This window comes from Electrophorus electricus, chromosome 1, assembly GCF_041902795.1.
Source record: "Electrophorus electricus isolate QZ-2024a chromosome 1, ASM4190279v1, whole genome shotgun sequence".
Lineage (NCBI taxonomy): Eukaryota > Metazoa > Chordata > Actinopteri > Gymnotiformes > Gymnotidae > Electrophorus > Electrophorus electricus.
Genome location: NC_137497.1, coordinates 9,189,657 through 9,216,301, shown reverse-complemented (window position 1 = coordinate 9,216,301; position 26,645 = coordinate 9,189,657). Strand labels below are relative to the sequence as shown.

Below are 26,645 nucleotides of genomic sequence, written 5' to 3'. Positions count from 1 at the left end.
TGTGGTTGGTAGTGTTTCTAGCTATGAGATATGGTTTTGGTTACACTGAAGCATAGTAATATTAAAGCTTGTTAAAGTATATAATATTTACCATTTCCCATTCTGGCCTTATACTAGTAGCTACTTAAAAATATTAACACACAAGTAGATTATATTTCTCCTATAATTAGATGATGAGTCTTACACATAAAAAGCATGTAAAATGTGTCTTTTATGTATATGGTGTAACATGCATATTTTATATGTAAGATCATTTCAAAAACACTAAGATAGTAGCCACGTGTTCTTGTACTGAGTCAGTGAGTTAACTGAACTCCTCAAAAATCTAAACTTCAATGAATGTTTCATACCATGGCACTGCAGATTAGGAGGATCTCTGTTGGCCAGAAGAGGGATTGCTGACACATTGACTATATGATTAAAGACATTATGAGTAAAGAAATTAATTTTAGTTTGCACCTGTGGTATCTGAGTTACCGGCATTTTTTAAAAAAGGTCAGAAGTGTCTATCACTGAAAAACCAGGTAAAATATATTTGTGCCAAAATAAGACCAATAATAAGACATCACTCTCCGACATCTACATATCCATTAGTGCTAGGGTCTCACTGGGAGGAAGAGGAGGCTGGCCTCGGACACGCTGGGAAGCCTACCCAGACACATCCTGCTGGATGTTAAAGTCAAAAGCAGGGTGCCCGTGAGTCAGACGCTCTGGGAGCTTACTCAGCGCGGGAGGGAGAGGTTTCAGGGCCAACATGGGTGTGTTGGACTGGCCAACGCTCAGGCGCAGAACATCCTGTTCCTGCTTTTTGTTCCTTGCATTGTACCCGTAATGAAAAATGCAGCCCAGCCTATTAGTGCTCAGCCTTTATAGTCCACAGTGCTAATAAGGTCAATATAAAACCCGGTAAACTCAGCACTGGGTCAGTGTCTGCTGATTCAACTCAAAAAGTTGAATACGGGTCTGGGCCATGAGGCCGGGGATGCTGAGGACTACGTCCTGTAGTCCCTCATGACAACAACCCACCTGTTCACCCTGATGATGGTCTGACCAGCCAGGTGAAGTCGACAAAGCGCCAGGCACACGGCCTGGACAAGGTGGCTGACGCTGGGCCACTGAGCAGTCCAATTCTGTCCAAAAGGTAACGAGAGGAAGAGACATCGTGCGCACGCACGTCTGTGGAGACAAAATACGACATGCGCACGCATAAATCTTTGACAGGCTACTTACTTGAATCCCTAGTCGATACCCAAACTGTAGAAAGAAGAACACACACATCAGTGCCACATATAGAATAGTACCGACACGGTCGCGATTTGCTTAGTGAACACTTACAATGAACGCGGTACACCGCTGCACGTCTGCAATACATACAATACAGACAATACAGCAATACGGTCGATCTCGAGTTGTGAAGCACCACTTCGGTGGAGAGTACTTTGATGAAGAGTTAAAATGTTTTTATTTTATACTCTGTAATGCTGAAGCAAAAAATCTCAAAAATGGAGATCTTGTTTAATTTATAAACAAGGGGGCTGGGTTGGGCTCATAGATTAATTTATGGGCCAACACAAGCCGGATGTCACAGAATGCTCGCCTGTCACGAGTCAAGTGGTTTGGCCCGCCGCGTGCAGTGGGGGGATCTTGTATGTTTGTTTTGTAGCCACGCTTCCATGGTTGGCACACACCTGCACAGGGTTTACTGTCTGTCTACTTAAACCCCTGTCAGTGTGTGCACCGTTGTTGGTCATTGTCTCTAGCTTAGTCTCTTGAGTCTCTTATGTAAAAAAAAAAACCATAGCAAGTAACGTCTGTGTTTGTTTTCACCGTTTCCGTATTATGTGTAGATCATTAGTGTTAAATGTTTAATAATGTTCACTGTTATAGTTGTATGTGATTGCCACTTGTGTTTTCTGTGTTTAATGTTAATAAATGTTTCACAAAGTCAAGGGAGTCTGTGTGTCCTGGCTCATGCCTTACAGCGCTCAGGCCAGCAGCAACATTACAGAATGACCAACCACCACAGGACGCTTACTCCCTCGGCAAATGACGGACTTCCTAGCAGGAGGTGCGTGAGTTAATGTCTAAATGTAACATTCGTAACCATTTTTGTCTACCTTGTGTTAATGTTAAAAATCGTTAGTGCTAAGTGTCTCTATGTTCACTGTTTGTGTTACACGGGAGTGCCACTATAGTCTTTATGTTTTATGTAAATAAATGTTTGTCCACGTCGAGAGAGTCTGCGCATCCTGCTCTACGCCCTTCAGCACTCGGGCCAATGCGTTACAGAATGACCAACCACCACAGCTAAAGATGGACTTCCTAGCGGGAGATGCGTAGGCACCCTGCCCTGCTGCCTGGATCCCAAAAGAGATTGGGCAGAGGACCGTGACTGGTGTCTATGTCCACCCCGGAAGTGAAGGGGAACACCCCCAAGAATTTCTTGGGGGGGGCTAGGGGGAGCCTTGAGCCTGGGCCGAGGAAGACCGAAATGCACCACAACAACCAGAAAGAGGGCGGTTGGGTAGACCAGCGTGCAGAGCTGAAGCCCGTGTCCCTTCCCTTCAGCGGACTCACCAGCGAGACTGGAGGGGTCTGCCCAAAGCCCCGGAGGCAAACCGTTGCTGGGATGCTCCTAGAGTGGCAGGCGAGTGGAGGACCGTTGGGGGAGGTAGCACGTCTGGAACCGGGGTGGACGTGCACGCCCGCATGTCCATTGAGGCCACGGACACATACAAGGTGCCTGCGCAGACAGCGGGCACCATGTCACAGCGCCTTATATGTTTGTGTGTGGGCGCTATTGTTTGTTTGTGTTTACAACTTTTGTACATCTACAGGCGTAACGTTGTTGGGGGCGTACCGGACTGCCCTGACAGAGACAGAGAAGCTGCCTTTCTCCCAGGCGGCTGCTTGTGTGTACATGTACACTTTGTCCTGAGAGTCGTGTTCACTGGAAGAATGCGTCGGGAGCTGCGCCCCTTGGGAGGGGGTTCTGTAACAGAACGCTCGCCTCTCGCGAGTCATGTGGTTTGGCCCGCCACGTGCAGTGACAGGATCTTTGTTTGTATCCACACCTGCACACACCTGCACCTTGTTTGTCTTTGCGTATTTAAACCTGCATCAGTGTGTGCAGTGTTGTTGGTCATCGTTGATGTAGCATGTTGTTCGTGAGTTAATGTCTAAATGTAACATTCGTAACCGTGTTTGTCTAGCTTGTGTTAATGTTAAAAATTGTTAGTGTTCAGTGTCTCTATGTTCACTGTTTGTGTTATATGGAATGCCACTATAGTCTTTAAATAAATGTTTGTCCACGTCGAGAGAGTCTGTGGATCCTGCTCCACACCCTTCGGCACTCGCGTTACACTGAGAGGACACAGAATCTCTATACTCCCTTATGTTTTATGTTATTAATATGCCTAATTCAATGTTAAACCTCTTTTCCCTGTAAACACTCTTTTTATTACCTCAGTATATACATAGGTTGCGTATATACACAATATGAACACAGTATATATACGTATATACACAAACACAAGGTATATATACACAAGTACAAACACAAGGTATATATACACAATTACAAATGAGAAAAACATGTGAGAACAATGAAGTAAGGCAGAGAATACCAGACAAGGGGCGACAGAACTGGCATCAAATAATGTTCTAATCATTCTTTAGGGAATCTGTCAGTCACATATGTTATGTACAGTATCTTCCAATGAAAATTCACAAAAATCAGCCTTTGTGTACTGTTATTCACGTCACACATATCTCTATATGCATTTCGGTTGTGGGCCTCACTGAACTTGACAACATAGGTTTTTCTGCAGTTGTCAAACGTTTTAAGCTGGTTGTAGACATTGCACCTGATCTGTGAACTTTTCAACAGTATGAAACAAACTGGTCTTTTTTCTGTTTTGTTTAGCTTCACTTTTTGTGGCTCAATTGGCTAAAACTCAACAAAAGGAAGTATGATTGTGACCCAGTCTGAAAGATGGTCAGAGATAAATAAGGGCTGATATATAAGTGGAGACAAAATACGACATGCGCACGCATAAATCTTTGACAGGCTACTTACTTGAATCCCTAGTCGATACCCAAACTGTAGAAAGAAGAACACACACATCAGTGCCACATATAGAATAGTACCGACACGGTCGCGATTTGCTTAGTGAACACTTACAATGAACGCGGTACACCGCTGCACGTCTGCAATACAGACAATACAGCAATACGGTCGATCTCGAGTTGTGAAGCACCACTTCGGACGCGCATGCAAGCTAACTGGGTGCATTTAATCATCCATTTTAATGTCATCTAGCCAAATAGTCAGACACTCTGAATTTTACATAGAAATGACCGAAACGAGCGACCGATTTAGCGAGCTAGCTCGGTCGGTCGGTTGTGGCTGCTAATTTCGCCCATTAAATCTCACTTTTACATTATTGACGTGCATAGACGGGGAATAAAAGCCAGGTAAAGAACCAGAGCGTAAAACCTACCGAAAACGGATCGAAGGGCTAAACTTCAAACAACAGGAGAAACCGGCTGTGCTGATCTCCACTGTAATCCGGAGACAGTCGCGCTAGTTTACTAGCTAGTTGGCTAACGTACGACAGCTTTCTTTCAGAGTAATCTAACAAAGCGGATGTGTTCAGATTCCACTCATACTGAATAAAATGTACTAAAGGTCATAAAGACGGTGAACTACCATGGCGTTGTTCAAGCATAACCCACTAATGTTAGTATTCAAGAAAACTACTGAAAACACATCTGCTAATGTTGATTTCTAGCTAACGCTAGTTTAGCTGCACTGTAGCTACAGTACAGTACAGCATTGACCTGTTCCAGCCTCTCCATCTTTATTTCTCTCCAGTGTCTTGGCTGTTTTGTTTTGTTTTTTGATTATTTTTGCCCCGGTTTTCTCTCTGAACTGTGAACTCACTTCTTCTTTGTGTATTGTGTGGAGGAGTGTCAGGTGCTGTGCTGATCTCCACTGTCATCCGACTCCAAACACACCTGTACCGGCGTCTCCTCATTAGAGGCGCAGACCTGAATGAACTCCAACGTCCACGAACGCTCCACCTTTACTGTTGATGGTTTATATGAAATTCACAAAGAGCTGTTTGTCCAGAAAATATTAATGTGTCTGCTTAATATAAGTATGCACAATATATAAAAATATTTGGATGTATTACTCATTGCATTGTTAAGTTTAAAATCTTGTACACTCGATGAGAATCTGGAATGCCATAAATTCCAGTATAACAAATGTAAAGGGGACACATCCGGTTTTAATTGTGCCAAAATGCCGAAGAAATTGAGGAAGCTGATGGAGGGCAAGAAATCAAAAAGAAAACATTTGAAATTAATAAAGTGGCTGCAAAATAAGAAAGTACTACAAAGAGATTAAATGCGATCTTTGTCATCATAAAATGAAACTACACAACAGCGACTGCTGGGACTGATGTGAATGGTAGGCTAACGAGCTTACTTAGATGTTTTAGTGTAACTTTAATTTACAACGTACAGGTGAGAGCAGCTAACACACGCAGGCTTATATGTCTTACTTTATACAACAAGTGTGGACTGAGTGGCCATTTGAACTGTAATCAAACAGATTTTTGTTCAGCACATCTAGATACTTTCTGCAGTGTGGAAATATTTTAATGGTGCAACCGCAAACATCCATGTGTAACGAGCAGGTTAATTGGTTTTATTCAAATCAAGTAAATTGTTTGATTAAAAGAAGCAAAATAACCAGAGCAGTTCACATGACCAAATTAACTTAATTAACAAATAAACTTTACAATTTTACTGAGTACATTCAATATCTTACTAAGTGTTAAATACATTTATTCAGTTATTTAATCAATTTAGCACCATTATGTCCCTTCAGGTTTTCTCAAGTTTCTTGTCAAAATTGTCTAAGAAAGTGAGAGAGGCTTGTGTGGTGGCGATGGAAGAACTCAGAAGAAGGAAAGGAGGATGCAGACAGTTCACTGTCATAGATGAGAGTAACTTCAGGCATAGAAGAAATGCAGGTGCATCTTTTATGTGGGTATAGAATTTTGTAGAGTCTTAATAATGTATAATGGACATACAAGTCTTCATGCTTCATACCTGTAATTTTTTCATCTTGTTAATAGTTCTTAATTAATGTAATAATGCTTTACTTTTTATGTTACACGGTATGGAAGAGGGCGGATGGCCGGGCGTTGTGGAGGAGGCAGTGGGTCTCTGGGATGCTGGGTGAAAATGCTGTCCACACTAAACAAAGACAGCCAGTTCTTCACCTAGTTCAGAGAAGGTCCAGAAGGGAACTAGTGCCACTTATCATTCAGCATGTAAGCAGGCGATCCACAATCCTCAGTGGTGAGTGGCGTGTCTACCGGCAGGCTCTGTCTCAGCTTGGCTACAGACATTACACAGTTAACCACAGTATATCATACATGGATGCTCCTACAGGGGCTCACACGCAGAATATAAGGAGGGCCTGGAGAACATACAAGGAAACTGTTTGGAGGCTTAGAGGTAACCGAACAGAGGAGCTGGTAAAGGATCACTGGACAGTAATAGAAATGTATGAACGGTTAGCAAAAAAAACCAATAATGGCCCTCTAGGACGATTCATTCATGATCTTGGAAAACTCCATGAATGAGAACTCCTACTATGCATATTTATTAACAAGCACATTAGTCTGAAGACATCAAGTCTTTTTTTTAATGTGTGTTTTATAAATTATTACCAAGTAATTTATACATTTCTTAACAGACAACTTCAAATGATAAGTTTATTTCAAAGTGTGTCGTTTATAAATGGCCTACAGACATTTATAGATATTCGTGTATATTGAATAGTTTTCACCTTAGCGGCTGTAAAATGCTACAGATAATTTCTATATGACAAGTAATTTAGAAACTACAGCTGCTGTTTGTTACTGTTTAACAAATAATTTGTATGACTACACTTTTTAATTATTTTAACAGGTTCACAAAGACTCTTAGGAGCCAGGATTAATAAAGCTGTCATTTTAATAATATATTAACTAATGGTGCATATCCTCTGAATTCCTGAATTGGTCACCATTAATTCTGAAATTGTAACATACATATTTACATTAACATTTAAGGTGTTTAGCAGACTCTCTTATCCAGAGTGACTGTTGTGCATAACACAATAGCATATTTCATAAATGCAATTAAAACTTTTTTATTTTTTAATAAGTTTTAATAAGTGCAAATCTAATGTTCAGGTAAGTGCATCTTCAGTCGGCGTATGAAGACAATGAGGGACTCTGGTGTTCAGACAACCAGAGAAACTTCACCACCTGCAGGGCTACAACAAGGAGTCTTGATGCTTGTCTTCCAGGCCTCTTAAAGGATGGAGGTTAAGCAGGTTGCACCTGAAGCTCAGTGAGTTCTAGGTACAGGTTGGGTTTCACCATTGTAAGGCTCATGACATGACAGCAACTGGTTATGGCTACAGCAAAGTTTTACTCGAGCAGACAGAGTTACCAGGGCATTCTTATATCTTATAAAGTGTAGGCAAGAAAACCTGTAGACTGTGAATATTACAGCAGGACATGTACAGTCCCAAGATGCCTCAAAGACATCTAGACTGTGAATATTACAGCAGGACATGTCCTCAAAGACAATGCCCACACAGAGGGTTTATTGTAAAACATGTTAAAAGAAGGCAAGAGGTAAGGAAACATCACTTGTTATTCTAGGAAAAACGACCTGCCACCTAAAGCCCCTGGAGCCCCAACTCCAAACCCTACACACAGTAACCTAACAACATTCTGAACATTTACTTTAACTAAATGCAGTTCCATTGTTCCTGCACGTATGCAATGGCACAATTCATTATCTAATAAAGAATAGCGCTTAAAAACCCAATTAAGCATAACATCTGACTTCCTGATCTGTTCATGATCAGATAATTATGAAGTGAGAGCTTAGATACATCTTATAAATGATTACTAATATATTAATTCATGATGAATAACACTAACTCATTAGTTCATGATTAGTTCATTATGAATTACAAGCATATAAATGCTCTATAAACTATCGTTATTATAAAGTGTGAGCCTTAAATGCTTCATGCCCTCTCCATTCCCTCTTCTCTGACCTGTCTCCCAGATGCAGGGACCAACTAACACTCTTGCTTTCTTCAAACATAGACTGGACTCATTTATTTGTGGAGTATTTTAAGATTATTTGTTTGTACAGTATTTAAAGAGTACTTATTTGTGGAGTATTTAAGAATATTTATTTATGGACTATTTTAAGAGCATTTATTTGTAGAGTATTTTAATCCTGCACATATGGAAATATCATTGCAATGGTCCACTAGTAAAGACACACGGATACACTCCTAGTGGATACAAAAGAAAAGGTATTTATTGGCTCTCAGTAGTCCAGTGCAAACAAAAAGCCATATCCAATAAAAAACAAACAAAAATATTCAAAAAAAGGAAAATGCAGTATTTACAAGTTCAAGGGGAAAAAATCCAGCAATCATAAATTCTCCAACATCAATCAACTTCAAAACACAACTCTAGTGAATTTTCCCTTAGAAACATATATAAGGAAACATCACCACAGGAAATTATGTGACATCACTTCCTTTCTTTGGGAAGGAAAATTCCCCATAAAAGTCCCCTTCAACACAGGCTACAGTTTCTTTTCACTCCAAAACAACGTGGAAGCTTCGCCACAAAAATAATCACAGGTAAGTTAATTTTTCTCTTGATCTACTTTGTTTTACCTACTTAGTTAAAATAAACAAACTTCCCTGGCAAGATAAACATTAAACTTAAACTCCAGAAACAAAATTATAAGATCAATATTTAATCTCAAATACTTACAGTACCTTTCTCTAATGAGCGTGGGGAATCATACGTGACATCCCTCCGCCCAACACAAAACAACCCATGTTGAGTTTCATGATAAAGTCCTCAGGAATGGCTGTGGAAAAAACTGTCCTGATACATTGGTCTGGACTCAACCCATGTATCACTCATTCAGGAATCTGAAATTGGCCTTGTGCTCTGCTCTAGCACTTGGCCTACCAAATTATAATCTGACCTTCCACCTTTACGTTTCTGAAAACGGCTCCACAGCCATGGGTGTCCTGGCCCAGGAGCACGGTGGCAGTTATCGCCCTGTGGCCTACCTTTCCAAACCTTTTGATTCGGTCGTTCAAGGCATGCCGGCCTGCTTACGCGCCGTGGCTGCCTCTGCCCTGCTGGTCACTGACGTAGAGAAATTGGCACTCTCTCATCCAATGGTTCTTCACACTTCACATCAAGTTATTACTATTCTGAATAACATTCAAACACAGCACATGACAGCACAGCAACGTTCAGGCCTTGAGGCCATCCTCTGTGCCACTCGGAACTTAACCATTAAATCACACATGACCCTGCGCTCACCTGCTAGTCTGTTACAATCATTTTTGACATCGCTAAATCATTCTGCTGACTCTGTGCCCCATGACTGCATGGAGGTTATCCATGAGTCCTCTAGCATGCGTTCTGAACTTTCTAGCACGCTGCTGGAAGGCGGCTATCACATTTTTGTAGATGGCTCATGTTTTAAACCGTCTGACTCTGAAATTGTCTGTGGTTATTCTGTCTGATTTCTGCGTAACCTCATTTGGGAGGCTCACTCTCTCCTTTACAGGTCTTCTCAAGCAGCTGAACTAATGGCATTGACCAGGGCCTGCCATCTATTCCAGGATCAGTTTGTCACCATATACACTGATTCCTGTTATGCGTTTGGGGTTGTTCATGACTTGGGTAAGATTTGGCACTCCAGGAGGTTCCGCAGCTCAGACGGTAAACTCATATCTAATCCAGGACTAGTCTCTGCACGTTTGTCTGCATGTACACTACCAGCTCGGCTGGCTATTGTAAAGGTCAAGGGTCAAGACACAACCTCTGAATCTGACCACAAGGTGGTCAGCAGTGTTGTGAGATCAGAATGATGCCCAGTGCCACCACCAAATTGTCACCATTTGAGGTAATTTATGGTAGACTATTTACAACCCCATGTGCCAGAGGTAACCCAGGTGTTTCTTTTTGAGGTAACATGGACGTGATCCTAGTTGACTACACCAAAATGTTGATTGAGAAATTGAACAGTCCTCAGGCACCCAACACAACGTTTCTGCTACACATTTGACTCCTGCAGATTAGATGACAAACAGTTGCAGATATTCTTTTTAGCATTGTTACCTCAAAGTTTGAGAGTGGCGGGAGTGTAGCTCAGTGCTAGAGTGCATACTTTGCATGTCAGAGGTCCTTGGTTCCATACTCAGCACCTCCAGCCTAGTTGACTGATCTTTAGAACAACTGCATGTGCTTTAGAATTTAGATATATCCCCTCTAGAAGGGGTTCATTTTGGAAGCATATACAGCTGTGCTTTAAGCTGATGCTATCGATAGTGCATGATCAGCTTCCAATGACAGTTACTCATGAGTCAGAAGGCTGTCAATATTTTAGTAACTTCCAACCCTTTCAAGGCTTTTCTACTGTCAAGACTTAAGGTGCAAACTCATGCATTGTTAAAGACCAGTTCATGACTTGCTTCTAAGGCATGATGGCCAAGTGGCAAGGTGTTAGTTTTGTAAACCAAAGCCCACAGTTTCAATCCCTGTTTGTGCCTTTCAGAAGATTGTATTCATCTGAGAGCTTCAACTTTGTTCATGGAAGCCAGACAAAGATGTGCTGAGGGTAAACATGTTTCTCCAAATCTCAGGCTCTTTTCTTTCTTGTCTTCCCCTCATGCTCTCTCCTTAGGGAAATAGTTCAGGGACACATACTCTTGTGTCATAAGTATCTGGCGAAAAGCCTTTATACAACATCCACCACCCTCCTAGCTCACCGCATGCAGTAAAACACACACCACTTTGAGCCGCTCTCCTCCAGTCGTATATCCTTCTTTGTTTATTTGTCGTGAATGCCACCATAGCTTCAACGACTGGTGCAGTTGATCCAGTTTGGGTTAAAGATGATGGGTGTATCACATGAGCTTCATAAACCAGATGTTTCGACTCAAACAAACTGCACCTTGTTTAGTCCATTAATAAAACAAGATGTGGTCTTGACTGCATGGGCCTTAAAGTCTTGCCATGGTCCTCATTTGAGAACGGAGGTCCATACAGAGATCCATAATAGCTGATGCTTTGTGGATAATTCCTGCCAGACTACTGGCTAGTGGAGTTGATGACAGATCTCACACTGGAGCTCTGCATTTGGGACAGAGACAGTCAGGGCAGTCTGCAATGTATCATTACAGTACACTGGAAAATAGAGAGCTTAGATCAGTGTAGGGGTGAATAGAGGGCTTAGATCAGTGTAGGGGTGAATAGAGGGCTTAGATTAGTGTATAGAGGGGTGAATAGAGGGCTTAGATCAGTGTATACAGGGGTGAATAGAGGGCTTAGATCAGTGTAGGGGTGAATAGAGGGCTTAGATCAGTGTAGGGGTGAATAGAGGGCTTAGATCAGTGTACTGGTGAATAGAGCGCTTAGATCAGTGTACTGGTGAATAGACGGCTTAGATCAGTGTAGGGGTGAATAGAGGGCTTAGATCAGTGTAGGGGTGAATAGAGGCCTTAGATCAGTGTACTGTGTGACACTCGTCTGTCCTCTGTAACAGCTGACCCTGATGCTTGGATTGGCTGAAATGGCCAAGTACTCTCTCAGTCAGCCAGGTGGGGTGGAAGGGCAGGGGGCAGGGCAGGGGCCAGAGGCCACAAGGTACAGGTGGAGAACGGGAGGTGCAGGTGGTGGAGGGCAGTGTTACCGAAGGCCGGCATGCAAGAATGAGAGTGAGAGAATGTGACATTGAGAGAGACAGATAGAGAGAGAGAATGTGAGAGTGTGTGTGTGTGTGTGTGTGTGTGTGTGTGTGTGTGTGAGCGGGAGGGAGAGAGAGTGAGAGAAAAAACACACAAACACACACACACCTGATAGTTAGGCAGATAGACATGACAGAAGAGTGAAAGGTTCATTCAGCCAATGCGAATGTTCTGCGTTCAATACTTAATTAAAACTATTTATTAACAATTTACTATTTGCCATACAGTAGACAGCTCTGCCTTGAGATCTGAAGTAAATTTATTTTTTATTTAATATAGAATGTAACGTGAAAAATAAATTCTGGTTTTAAAAAATTTCTCTTTTCTACCACTGTCAGTGTTACAACACTACCACCTGTTAGTAGATCGACTCTGGTTTTGTAGATTAATTCCTTTGTCACTTTATCAGATGCCTAAATGACAGAAAAAATACATATACCCTCTGACAGCAGGTGAGTGTAAACAAGCAATGTTAACACAAACAACTCCACCAACAAACAAATATGTACAAGACAAGCCTTATAGGAGCAAAGAAACACAGAGGACCAAGGAGTGGAACTGATCGAGATGAAAATACATTTTTCAGGATTCGCTAAATTGCAGCTGTACCTAGAACAGCTTTATTGTTTTAGGATGGTTTGCACAGTTGCACATAAACACACATAGACACCAACACAGAAACACATATATACACACACACACACATATACACATAAGCACACACAAACAAACCCACATACGCATGCACACACTATAACGTTCCATACCTGAGTGTGTCCAGTCTACAGTGGAGATCCTCCAGTCTAGCAGAGAGCAGCTTCACTCCTGACTCTCCTGGGTGGTTGTACATCAGGTCCAGTTCTTTCAGGTGAGGGGGGTTTGACCTCAGAGCTGAAGCCAGAGAAGAACAGCCTTCCTCTGTGACCAAACAACCAGACAGTCTGCAGAAAGGAGGGAAACAGGTAGAGAGACATAAAGTGAGATGCATTTCCAGACCAGCCTGCATGGGGCAGCTAGAGAGGCTGGTAACTGTAGTGGGAGGTTCCTACACTCTCATCTCCAAGATGGCGTCCTCCATGGCAGATGGCTTTGTTCATTCTTCTCCAGATCGTTGCTGTCTGTTTATTTTATCTCTTATTTTTATTCAGCCCTTCAGAACTCTAGTGCACTATTAACCTACATCAGAAGAACCCTAAAGCTGGACTTACACTGTGATTTCAGTGGTCTTATAAGACTGTTACATGTCAGACTGTATGAGATGATGCCAGTAAAATCTTGGCAGAATTCTACATCTGGCTGTGATAACAGGAGTAATAACACTGTCACATTTCTGGACCTGTGAATCAGAGAAAGCTGTTTAATGACATTTTTAATATAGAGACAGGACCAGTGACAATGCAGAGATAAAGTCTAAGAATCCAAAGCGATGCATACTTATATATGTGTGGGTATGTTTTAATATGCCATTAAAACAGGTATAAACAAGAGTCCTTTAATCTAGGAGTCTTTTCTTTAGCAAGAAGGTGATTCCTGCTCTATTAGTAGAGAAATTGAATTCTAGCACAAAGATGTGGCCAAATTATTATTCCCAGTGAATTTCACTAGAAAGCTCATCTTATTTTTAGATACAAGAAGAATATTTATTGACTATAACAAATCTCTCCTGAGTAACTCCAGTTTATAGTGTGAACTCTTCAGTCCAGCAGAGAACTGCTCCACTCCTGAATTGTTCAGGTCATTGTTACTTAGGTCCAGTTCCCTCAGGAGGGAGTTTGGCAGTTGCAAAGCTGATGCCAAATTTTCACAAGTGTTTTCCCCCCAAGATTACAGGTAGCTATACTGCACGTAGACACAACAGACATTACAATATACCCTACAGTAGATACAACAAATATTTCAATATACTCTACAGCAGATACAACAGACATAACAATATAGTCTACAGTAGATACAACAAATATTATAATGTAGCCTATAGTAGATACAACAGACATTACAATATACTCTACAGTAGATACAACAGACATTACAATATACCCTAGAGTAGATACAACAGATATCACAACATACTCCATAGTATATAGTATAGTGGAATTGTTTTGTCATTATGGGAAATTTCTGAGAAATAGATATCCAAAATCAGCATATTTTAAATGAGTACATGAATTCACCTAAATGTATTATGATTTTAATAGGGGTTTATGAAAAAATAATACAGTGAAATTTGTCCAAACTTACTGTGCTGATAGCCAAAGTACACTACACCAAGGTCATTATGGAAAATTGCTGAGAAATAGATATCCAAATTCAGTTTAAGTTTCAAGTTTGGTTTATTCGTCACATATATAGTCATACACAGTATAACTCGCAGTGAAATGGTGGAGAGTGCTCTGTCCAAACTGAGGAAAAGAAAACAGGGGTGTATAGAGAACTATAGATATTCTCTATATGTGAAATATATATATGCAAGATAAATATATATATTTTATGTATGTACAAAATATATTAATGTATGTACAATATATGTATATTATGATTATATACACAATGTACAATGTATATGGTTGTGTATATATGTACACAATCTACAGAATGTACAGATCCATTTCGTATATAATAACATATCTACAGTTGTTGTGTAACAAGGTAATTGAATATATATATATAAATATAAAAAAATATAAATAAATAATTATATATATATATATATATATACATACACACATACATACATACATACATACATACATACATACATATATATACATAGATATATATACAGTTATATATATACAGTTATGTTACATGGTGGTGGTGGTCCTCACAGTTTATCAGTTTCCCTGATTCAGGGCCCGAATGGCCTGTGGGAAGAAGCTCCTCTTCAGCCTCTCTGTCTTGGTCTTCAGGGAGTGAAAGCGCCTCTCTGACCTCAACAGAGAGGAGTCTATTGTTGGGATGGGTGGGGTCCTTCACAATTCTCCTGGCCTTGGTCTGGCACCGCTTGTAGTAGATGGTCTGCAGGTCAGGAAGTTCCATGTGAGTGATGCGTTCTGCTGAACGCACTACCCTTTGGAGTGCTTATCTGTCCTGCTTGGTGTTATTCCCAAACCAGACTGTGATGTTCCCCGTGAGGATGCTCTCGATAGTGCAGGTGTAGATGTTCCGTAGTACTTTGGAGGGCAGTCTGAAGTCTCTTAGGCATCTGAGGTGGTAAAGACGCTGACGAGCCTTCTTTGCCAGGGAGTTGGTATGGCGGGACCAGGACAGGTCCTGCGAGATGTGAACACCAAGGTACCTGAAACTATCTACTCTCTCCACCGTGGTTCCACTGATCCTCACAGGTTGGTAGTGCCGCTCCTGCTTCTTGCTGCAATCCACGATCAGCTCCTTTGTCTTACTGACGTTTAGGAGGAGATTATTTTCCGGGCACCAGTTTTCCAGGTGTTTAATCTCCTACAGGTAGGCCCTCTCATTGTTGTCCGAGATCAGACCCATGACAACGGTGTCGTTAGCAAACTTGACAATGATGGTGGAGCTGGAAGTGGCTGTGCAGTCGTAGGTGTACAGTGAGTAGAGCAGGGGGCTTAGGACACAACCCTGAGGAGCTCCAGTGCTGAGGGTGGATGAGGCGCAGTTGCCCACCCGTACTGATTGTGTTCTGTCTGTTAGGAAGTTGGAGATCCAGTCGCACAGGGATGTATACAGTCCTAGATCCCCCAACTTAGTAGTGAGTAGGGAGGGGATGATGGTGTTAAATGCTGAACTGTAGTCGACAAATAGCATTTTAACATAATTTCCCCTCCCTTCGTCCAGGTGAGTCAGTGTAGTGTGGAGCAGATGTACAATTGCATCGTCAGTGGAGCGGTTGTGGCGGTATGCAAACTGCAGTGGGTCCATGGAGGCTGGCAGTGAAGATGTGATGAAGTGCTTTGAAAAGCTAGTCAGAGACTTCATCATGACTGATGTGAGGGCGACAGGGCGGTAGTCATTGAGGTCGGAGGGTCGAGGTTTCTTCGGGACGGGACGATGGTGGACCGCTTGAAGCTGGACGGGACGATACCGAGCGTCAGGGAGAGATTGAAGATGTCGGTGAATACCGGGGCTAGCTGATCTGGGCAGGCTTTGAGGACCCTCCCACAGATACCATCTGGTCCCATCGCCTTCCTGGTATTCACCCTTTTAAACACTCTCCTCACGTCACTCTCCGTGATGATGAGAGGGCGATGTTCTATGGTGGGCCCCGCGCATGTGCCATTTGCTGCGCCGATAGTGCCATTTGGACCAGCGCTGTTAGCATTAGTGCTGTTAGCACTAGCGGCGTTAGCATTGGTGCTGTTAGATGTAGCCTCGAAGCGAGCAAAGAATGTATTCAGCTCGTTAGCCAGAGACTCATCCGCACTCATCAGTCCGGAGGGTGGGCTCCTGTTGTCCGTGATCGTCCGTAGTCCCTGCCACAGGGATCTAGAGCCACTCTGCTGGAACTGTGTCTCTAGTTTCTTCCCGTAGTGCCGCTTCGCCTCCCTCACCAGCCTCCGTATGCTGCAGACTTGTACTCGTCCATGTTCCCGCTGATGATCCCTGCATTATAGGCAGCAGTGCGAGGGTTCAGAGCCTTGCGGATGGTTCTGTCCACCTAGGGCTTCTGGTTGGAAAACTTCTTGATGGTGATTCTTGGGATCGTGTCGTCAACCAGTTTCCCAATAAACCCCACTACTGCCTCCGTAAACTCGCTGACATCATCAGTGCTGCGCCGGAACATGTCCCAGTCTGCGACATCCAGAGCGTCCTGCAGAGCGGCCACCGATTGGTCTGTCCAGCGCGCAACCTCCCTTTGAACCGGAGCTTCCCGTTTCAGCCTTTGTTTATATTTTGGTATGAGGAAGATGGCGGCGTGGTCTGACTTACCAAATGGGGAATGAGCTAGTGCCTTGTAACTGTCCTTGTATGGGGTGTAGCAGTGGTCTAGTGTCCTATTTCCCCTGGTGGGGAAGGTTACATGCTGGTAAAGGTTGGGCACTGCACGCTTAAGGTTAGCGCTCTTGAAATCCCCAACCACAATAAGTGCAGCGTCCCGGTGCTGTGTCTGAAACTGTGTGAGAGCCTCATTAAGTTCCCACAGTGCAGTGTCCATGTTAGCCTGAGGTGGGATGTACACGGTGTTCATGATGACCAAAGTGAACTCCCGGGGAAGGTAGAAAGGACGAAGCTTGAGGGCGAGCAGCTCCAGGTTGGGTGAGCAGGAGCGGGTGAGAGTAACAACATTGGCATTGTTACACCAGCTGTTGTTTACCATCACACACACTCCGCCGCCTCTCGACTTCCCCGAATCTGCCGACCTGTCCATGCGGTGAACCGAGAAGAACTCAGCCGGCTGGATAGCGTGGTTTGGTACCGCTGGGTTCAGCCATGACTCGGTGAAGCAGAGGAGATTGCAGTCCCGAATGTCCCTCTGGAACTTTATCCTGGCCCAGAGGTCATCGAGCTTGTTATCCAGAGACTGGACGTTGGCTAGCAGAATGCTAGGTAAGGGAGCTCGGTGTGCCCGAGCCCTCAGCCTGTTCCTGACGCCGGCTCGCTTCCCTCGAGGCCTTTTCCTCGCGCCGCGTCTTTTGTTTTCCCTCAGGATCTCCGTCGGCCATCTTGGGTCCGGGGTTACAGACGGTTTGAGGTGAGTGCTATGTAGATTAAGAGAAATAAGGGCGTCTCTGCTGTATGATACGCGCCGTGGTGTGTAGAGAAGGGCTGCGGAGAAATCAGGGGTAGCGGGAAGAGCAAAAAAAGTGCCAGGTGTGGACGGAGCAGTCATGACGGCAGCCGACCTCACCGGCGCCATCTTGGAACTTTATACAAAATTAGTGCATTATTTCGCCTAAAGGTAGTTTGACTTTAATATGGATTTATGAAGACATTGTACGGTGAAATGTGTCCAAACTTACTGTGCTAATAGTCAAGGGCTCCTACTCACATGTGGTAGTGGAACTGTTTTTACATTATGTTAAAATTCAGAAAAATATGTAATCATACTTTCTCTGAATTAAATGGGCATGTAAGCATCATTACAAATACAAAGACTTCAATATAGATTTATTAAAAACTGGTGCAGTAGAATCTTTTCAAACTTGATCTGGTGATATCCAAGGGCCACCACTCAATTGGCAGTGGAATATTTCAGCCCTGGAGTTCCCCTGCCCTGCACATTTGCCACATTTCACTAGTGATTGCCCCTGTTTCAGCTGGCAGTCAAGATCTAGAATAAACCTCTGAGAAGCATGATGTAGAAAAAGCAGTTTCCACAATGCTTATTAAGCTGTGTAAATATATTACCAATTGTGTTAATCTAATTATGCAATTAAACTAGTTCAATCAAGTAAACTGTATTTTGTACTTTTAAATGTAGTAAACGGGCATGTCCATCAAATCTCTTAAAAATACTTACGTTTGTTTCTTTTTGCTTGGGGAGCGTTCGAATGCGGTGAGCAGCGAAATACCGTAAAATCGCGAATATAGGCGCATCAGATATTAAAAGCGTGGATGACTTGACCGTGGTTGTAACCTAGTAACCACCTGTAACCTAATAACCACGTTTGAATGTGTTTAAACTGATGTAGGGGACCTGACTGATTAATACACCCCTGTACTTCATGAACACCAGATGTTATAAATCACATCCCCATCAAATCTCCCGTCACCCTCAACCTCCTGTGCTCAACTACGTGAAGCTCCAACCGCATTTCTCCAAAAGACTTTAGCTTGATTGTCGCAACGACAACACTTCCAATCTTGTGTATTGACGGTTTGGTCAAATTGTTGAGATTGCTAGCTGGTTAAATATCTGTACTGAACAGTAAACACACTAAACAAATCAACAGTTAGATTTTCTTTGCTAACATTAGCTAGTTAGCTTTTATCCATGAATGACGATCAGAGATTCAGTGAAAAACTGAATAAATAAGATTTCAAACAGTAGTCATATTGGTCCTGATCTAAACAGTGTGAGCTCTGGTTTACTGGCTGGCAAATAATTTTAGCACAAAATGTCCAGTTGAGGCCTGCAGAACATATTTATTGGAGGGACAGATGGGACCAGTGAACATCTTGGGGTGACACACTAAAATGATCTTACAGCACAGAGGAATTTCAGGGTACACAAGTTAATACAGTGGTAAAACCACTATTATAGTGCATAATAAACTACATACTGTTTAATTCCTTATCAGATTATGACATTCACATGAGGTCAGTCAGGGAATCATTAATTAACCCATAAGATTACAATTTGAATGAATCATCACCAATAAATCAAGGGTGTGGGTTACATAAACAAATATTATTACCTGAGAAAGGTTTCATTTCTGTCCAGCACTTAATATTTTATATCACTTACAAGTATCTTCAGTTCTTTGATTCATCCCCTCGAAAAAGGTTGTATTTCAAGATTCCAAAAATTCTACATGTGATTATAATTCTATGTGTGGTTATATTTCTACATTTGGTTATAATTCTACATGTAGTTATATTTCTCTGTGTGGTTATAATTCTCTGTGTATCTGAATTATGTAGCATCAAATGATGAATTATGGGTGCAGAAATATCTGATCTAAAGTTCTGATGTAATTACAAAACACCACATATGCTATGCACCACACACACACACTTCACTCCTTCTCTCCTACTAATCTCATGATTACTGATTACTGTGTCTTGTTTTGTCTTTCTTTCTCTCTTGTAATTAAGTCCACAAGTACACTCGTCCAGTGCTGAACATTGTTCCGCACTACAGGTGACCAAAAATGCAGCTTGTGGACAAAATACCAAAGCGCCTAGTTGAAGCAGCATTGTAATAAATACACCTGTACACGTGGACAAGGACTCATCTGTGTCTCCTCTTTACAATGTTATATTTCTCTTCTAGACTTGAATAGCTGCCCATGCATCACAAATGTAACTCTTTGTCTCCACAGTGTGGTCATTTAATGAAATGCAGTGAGGTTTCAACAGAAAACTATATTTAGAAATATTTAAAGAAGAGAGCTTTATAATATAATATTAAAGTGTAAATTTCCTTGCATTGCCTTGCCTGGCAATGTTTGTTTAATACTGTACTATAAGGAAGTTGACATTGACCTTTTTAAAATGGCTCTTTATTTACATTCAAAAATAGTCACAGAAACTCACCTGAGAATCTCCAGTTTACAGTATGAACTCTTCAGTCCAGCACAGAGCTGCTCCACTCCTGAATTCTGCAGATCATTATTATTCATCTCCAGCTCTCTGTGAGTTTTCTGTTTGTAGAACTGATGTGAGGGATTTGCAAGACTCTTCTGTGAGACCACAGCCAGATAGTCTGTAAATGAGTAAATACAGTAAATAATGTAGTTCAGTCAGAGGATGAGGAATTAAAATATCTGAACTGCTAATAAAAATGTAAAGAAGAGCTTGAAAGGTCTCGAACACACTGATACATTTTCAGCCTTTTAATTTTACAAACACAGCAACATTTCAACACTACTGTCTTCATCAAAGACAAAATGGACAAAGACATGACAAATAACATTCATTAGAAACCTATGACAGGTGACCAAATAATGGATGGTTGGTTCATAAGTCAGTGAATGGCAGTTACCATAATCAGAGTCCAAATATCAAAATATCCCACCCCTAACACCATAACAGGAAACAGAACAACATGGATCTCATTCAGGGTTTCACAAATATACTAATATACAAACAGAAAATATTGTTGGAAGACACGCAGAGTAGTGATTATGGAGGAATAGTCACTGTAGTAGTGACTGGAGCAATGAACATTGCAGTATTGATTATAGAGGAATGACCCTTGCAGTAGTGAATATTAGTGTATGAACACTGCAGTAGTAATGATGGTGGGATGAACACTGCAGTATTGATTATGGAGGAATGGACAGAATGCAGAGAGCAGAATCTTTTACTAGTGTTTACATTCCTTTGCTCACACTGAGTCACTGATCATGAAACAGTCTCCTCTGCCTTTGCTTTTCCCAGTGAGGTCCTGAGTTCTGTCTGTGTGGTGCACCGAGAATCCTGGAGGCTTAATAGCTGAGTCAGGATCCCCATCAGTCAGTCAGGTGTGTGTGAGGCAGACCCCATCAGTCAGTCAGGTGTGAGAGGCAGACCCCATCAGTCAGTTAAGTGTGTGTGAGGCAACTCTCTCATGTCTGCTGTTGACATGAAATGTGTCCCTGGAGTTTGTCCTTCATGGACTGTATGTGTGCAGTAAAATACTGGGGAGAAGAGGATGGTTCACATGTTTCAGTTGGATCAGAACTGACTCACTTCTCCTGCACTGCTTGTGTGAGGACTCAAGGACATCTGACTTTTTGTACAAAAGAACTGATACGGTCAGTTTCACTACTGTGCTTACATGCATTTGAGTAGAGCCAAATACTAAAACTTTCTGAAATTCAAGAAAAAACTCTCAACTGTTCACTCAAATTATGCTTATCATATGATTTGTAAAGAAAAGCATTGTACTAAACTTGAGAGAAATGCAAAACAATCATTTTCACTAGTGGTCTGAGATATTGTTGCCACTGTATGTGAGCAACAGCAGTAACCTGTTACAGTTTTAGGTGAGTGACAGTAGTAACAGCATTAGCTTCTGGGAGACTCACTGCATGTTACACTGATCGCACAGAGCTGTGAACTTGCTCAAGGGCCTAGCAGTGGCAGGGCTTGAACCAGCAACCTTCTAATTAAAAGTCAAGTACACACAGAGCTGAAGGTGTAGTACTGGAATCAGTTGCTGTTAATGATGTTAGTTTATTAGTTTACGCCTAAAACTTATTTACAACTAGATTATGACAAATTGCTTTGGTAAAATATTTAAACAATGAAAATGTTTCAGATGAAGTCATATTAAGACCTACACCTTTACATAGTGTTTCAGATGTAGTCATATTAACACCTACACCTTTAAAATGTGCCCAATCATCATCATCTGCTCTAAAGAAAACCTGTGATAAAGTTTGAAAACTGCCATCAGTGTGAAATATATATAGTGTGTGTGTTTGTGTGTACACATTGGTCATGCTCATCCTTGTACACTTTTCTCTGTATTGGTCAGTAGTGGTTGAACTGTAATGTTGGTCAGAAAGCTGAACTGATAGTTCATATTTGAACCCTTTTGTATGTTACACTGTGTGGTGTGTGTGCATGCATGTGTGTGTGTGTGTGTGTGTGTGTGTGTGTGTGTGTGTGTGCGTGTGCGCATGTACACACTGATAGTTCGTACTTGAACACTTCTGTATGTTACACTGCAGCACATTTTCTCTGCTTGTATAACTAAGAGTGTGAACTATAAACAAACACTGTTGGCCACTGTTTTAAATGTAAGACCATTCTCAACTGACAGACACACAACTACCCATGACATCAAATATCATTTAACCATCATTAATACATTTAGACTAATGAATCACTGGACAGTGTTACTACATTCTAATGTTCCACAACTTTATGGAGCCTTCAATCACCTACATGTGCTTTAATGTAGGATCTCTCTATCCTTCTCTCTCTAATGTTCTCTCTCACTTTCCGTTTCATTTTTCATAGAAGACCTTTTGAGTCAAGCACATGCAGTGCTACACCCACTGTTCATCTCTAAATGAAAATACTCACATGGCTTTTCTGGATGCTTTGACCACTGGCAGCAGTCTCAGTAGACAGTCCTCTGATGGGTCATATTTCCTCAGGTCAAACTCATCCAGCTCCTCTTCAGAGTTCAGCAACACAAACACCAGAGCTGACCACTGAGCAGGAGACAGTCTGGCTCCATGGAGACTACTGTTACCTCCTCTGCTCAGGTATGTTTGGACTTCCTGCACTAGAGAATGATCATTCAGTTCATTCAGACAGTGGAACAGATTGATGGATTTCTCTGGAGAGGGATTCTCACTGATCTTCTCCTTGATATACTTGACTGTTTCCTCTCTGCTGTGTGAGCATCTTCCTCGCTTTGTCAGTAGGCCTCGTAAGAGAGTCTGATTGGACTCCAGTGAGAGACCCAGAAGGAAGCGGAGGAAAAGGTCCAGGTGTCCATTTTGACTATGTAAGGCCTTGTCCACTGCACTGTTGAGGAAGACAGACATTGGGGTTTTGAAAATACTGAAAAATCCAGAGTATGTCTGTTGCAGCACATTGGTATTGGTGGAGATGAAGGACAAACATATACAGCAGCCAGAAACTCCTGAACACTCAGATGAACAAAGCTGAATGACTTCCCCAGCTGTAGCTCAAACTCCTCTCTGAAGATCTGAGCGCACATTCCTGAATACACTGTCATTTCTCTGACATCAATGCCACTGTTTCTCAGATCTTCCTCATAGAATATCAGGTTGCCTTTTTCTAGCTGTTGGAAAGCCAGTTTTCCCAGTGCCAAAACATGTTCTCTCATGTGACCTGGGTGAGTGGGACCTTTTTGTCCTTTCATACTTTGTCCATACTTTTGATCCTTGTGTCTGAGCTGAAAGATCAGGAAGTGTGTGAACATCTGAGTCAGAGTCTTGGGGATCTCTCCACTCTCTGCTTCACCCAACATTCTCTCTAAAACAGTGGCTGCAATCCAACAAAAGACTGGAATGTGGCACATGATGTAGAGGCTTTTTGACGACTTCATGTGTGTGATGATTCTGTTGGCCAGGCCCTGATCACTGATTCTCTTCTTGAAATACTCCTCTTTCTGTGGTTCACTGAACCCTCTTACCTCTGTTACCTGGTCAACACACTCAGGAGGGATCTGATTGGCTGCTGCTGGTCGAGAGGTTATCCAAAGAAGAGCAAAGGGAAGCAGATTCCCCTTGATGAGGTTTGTCAGCAGCACATCCACTGAGGTCGACTGTTACATCCCACGATCTCTCATTGTTCTGGAAATCTAGAGGAAGTCTACACTCATCCAGACCATCAAAGATGAACAGAATTTTGTAGTTTGTATAATGTTTAGGTTTTAATTCACATGTTTCTGGAAAAAAGTGATGAAGCTCCACCAGACTGAACGTTTTCTCCTTCAGCAAATTCAGCTCCCTAAAAGGAAGTGGGAATCTGAAGAGAACATCCTGATTTACATTTCCTTCAGACCAGTCCAGTATGAACTTCTGCACAGAGACTGTTTTGCCAATTCCAGCCACTCCTTTAGTCAGCACAGTTCTGATGGCTTTGTCTTGTCCTGGTAAGGGTCTAAAGATGTCACTGCATTTGATGGGTGTCTCCTGTGTTGCTGGTCTCCTGGACGATGTCTCAATCTGTCTCACCTCATGCTCATTATTGACCTCTCCGCTCCCTCCCTCTGTGATGTAGAGCTCTGTGTAGATCTCATTCAGAAGTGCTGTGGTTCCCTGCTGTGAGATTCCTTCATGAATCTTCTGACATTTGTCCCTCAGTTTGGATTTGAGCTTTCTGTGGCAAGCAGGGGCCAGTTCTGATAAAAGAGGAAGACAACAGAACACATTCTAATCTCTTTTAGATTCAGGTTCATTCATAAAAGACTCATTACAGGAGTTACAGGAAAAGAGATGCACAGATTGTTATAAATAGATTCCTGTTCATTCCTGCTAGATTGGGGATGAAACTTCCAGTAGTAAATCTTAGTCAATTCAAGGACTGAAAACCTTAAATTTCAAGCTTGACAGACATTGTATTATACATTATTTTGTTGATAATATTTACTGGTTATCAATAAAACCGAATGGTCAGTAGTTAGAAACCAGCTGAGGTTCCACCACACACACTGGTAACTATCACCTGACTGAGGAGATCTACAACGCAGACTGGACGGGGTGTAGAAAACAACCTGTGATCTGTGAGATAGGACCCGTGTTCCAATCTCAGTTACAAAGAATAAAGTGACACTTTCTTTTAAGTGATGCTTTTAACATTAAATAAATGCTCAAAAGACCCCCCAGTAACACATCAGTGATGTAACAGAAGTGAAGCATCTGAAGACATTCAGTAGATTAATGAATTCAGTAGTGTTTTAATTAACTCTTTAAATAAAATCTGTTTATAATCTGATGAATTCAGTAGCTTTTCACTTTATTTGGAGTATCAAAGCTCATATCTGCAGATGTGAACTTGAGAACATATAACAGGAATAATACATACTCAACAAGATGTTATAGACATGCAGTTGACAGCTGGATTTTAACTGGATTTTAACTGGATTTCGGATAGGGTTTGAGTCAGGATTAGGGCCAGGGTGAGTTAGGATTTGGTTTTGGGTTGAGTTTATGGTTAGATGGGCTGGTTTGAGGTCTGATCACTGGTGTCTGACCACTTGAACTATTCCGCTTGTGAGTAAACTTGATGGTGATTGTATCCAAACTTTCATATGATTCATTCATGAACATATACTCTGATACTCTGATACTCGGGGGGGGGGGGGGGGGGGGGGGGTATATGGACATAGAAAAAAAAAGATCAACATCTGCCAGTGATTTGTGGTCAAATCTCATTGGTCAAATTAAATCTCAGCCCTAAAGAATAACAATGTATCCTCAAAACAGCATTCTGCAAACACATGATACATAGTCCAGCAGTTAATGTACTGTACCAACAATCAGAAGGTTGTCAGTTCACGCCCCACCACTACAAAGTTGCCAGTGTTAGGCCCCTGAGCAAGACCATTAGCTCTCAATTGCTTGAATTGTACTCAATTTTTTTTTTTCTTCAATAAAAGCACCTGCTAAATGTGATAATGTCATGACCCAGAGCTCTTACTGGTCAGTAGTGTGTTAGCGAGGTCTGTCCGGTTCATCTTCCTCAGGACGTGCAGTGTGATCTTCAGTGCCCCCTCTCTGACACTGCTCTGATCCTCCTCATCCTCCACCTGTCTCTCAGTGCATGCTGGGTAATCTGAGCTCAGTAGATTCTTAAATCTCTTCAGCTCATTCTTCACCAGAGAGATGATTTTGTCCTCCAGCTCCTGAATAAACAGTATCAGTAAAATTAGTGTTATATACAGATCTTTTTAACACAGGATGATCCATTAAACATGAGAGGGCTGAACTAAGGGGGATTGGGTGGTCATGTGGACAATATGGTTTATAAAAGAACATAAGCATCACATTAACTGGGCTGTATCTTAAAGTTTAAATATTAGTTAATTTTATAAAAGTTAGAATAGTTTGTGAAGTTTGAGTTTCGTTCATTATCAGTTAAATTACAAAAAAGCCATTAAAGTAAAGCATGAACCAGTAAACCACAGAGTCTCATCATGATCTGTGATCTAAACACACTAATGATAAAGACCCTTCACACACACACACACACACACACACACTTACACACTTACACCCTTGAACACCTTGAACACTGACTCCAGCTTTTCTTTAGAAATGTTTACAGGCTTCTTCTGGTCACTGTGGACAAACAAAACAAAGACTTTAATGGATAAACTACAGTTTATAAACATCAAGTTAAATTCATGGTTGTGTACATGATGCTGATGATGATGTGATACATGGCTTCAACCCAAACACTGTACTGACAGTAGAGCAGAATAACCACAGAGAAGCTTCCCCTGGCCCTCACTCTGGTGATGTAGAATAATGTTTATGTGAATGGTGCTTCACCGGTTACTGGGAAATGAACACAAGAAAATGAACACTGGAACCTAATCAATTATATGCACCCCATCCACACAGAACAGAGGGCACCAGAACAGAGAGAGAGGTGTAACAGAGCGGCTGTAGGGCAGCAGGCAGGATAATCAGGGGTGAAGCGTCCTGACGGCACCATC

The 26,645-nt window shown here is 41.9% G+C and overlaps 1 protein-coding gene and 1 pseudogene across 3 annotated transcripts in view; one reads left to right on the top strand and one right to left on the bottom strand.

Moving 5' to 3' along the window:
• Positions 1–26,645, top strand: part of LOC113569406 (NACHT, LRR and PYD domains-containing protein 3-like) — a 429,360-nt gene that overhangs the window by 217,431 nt on the left and 185,284 nt on the right. The gene's annotated exons all lie outside the window — the stretch shown is intronic.
• LOC118241458 (NLR family CARD domain-containing protein 3-like) lies at positions 851–26,644 on the bottom strand (annotated as a pseudogene). Its single transcript, XR_014117034.1, has 7 exons — positions 26,637–26,644; positions 26,211–26,265; positions 25,625–25,829; positions 22,532–24,326; positions 20,051–20,219; positions 12,643–12,816; positions 851–1,176 (listed from the first exon to the last, which is right to left on the bottom strand). The product of XR_014117034.1 is annotated as an NLR family CARD domain-containing protein 3-like (transcript).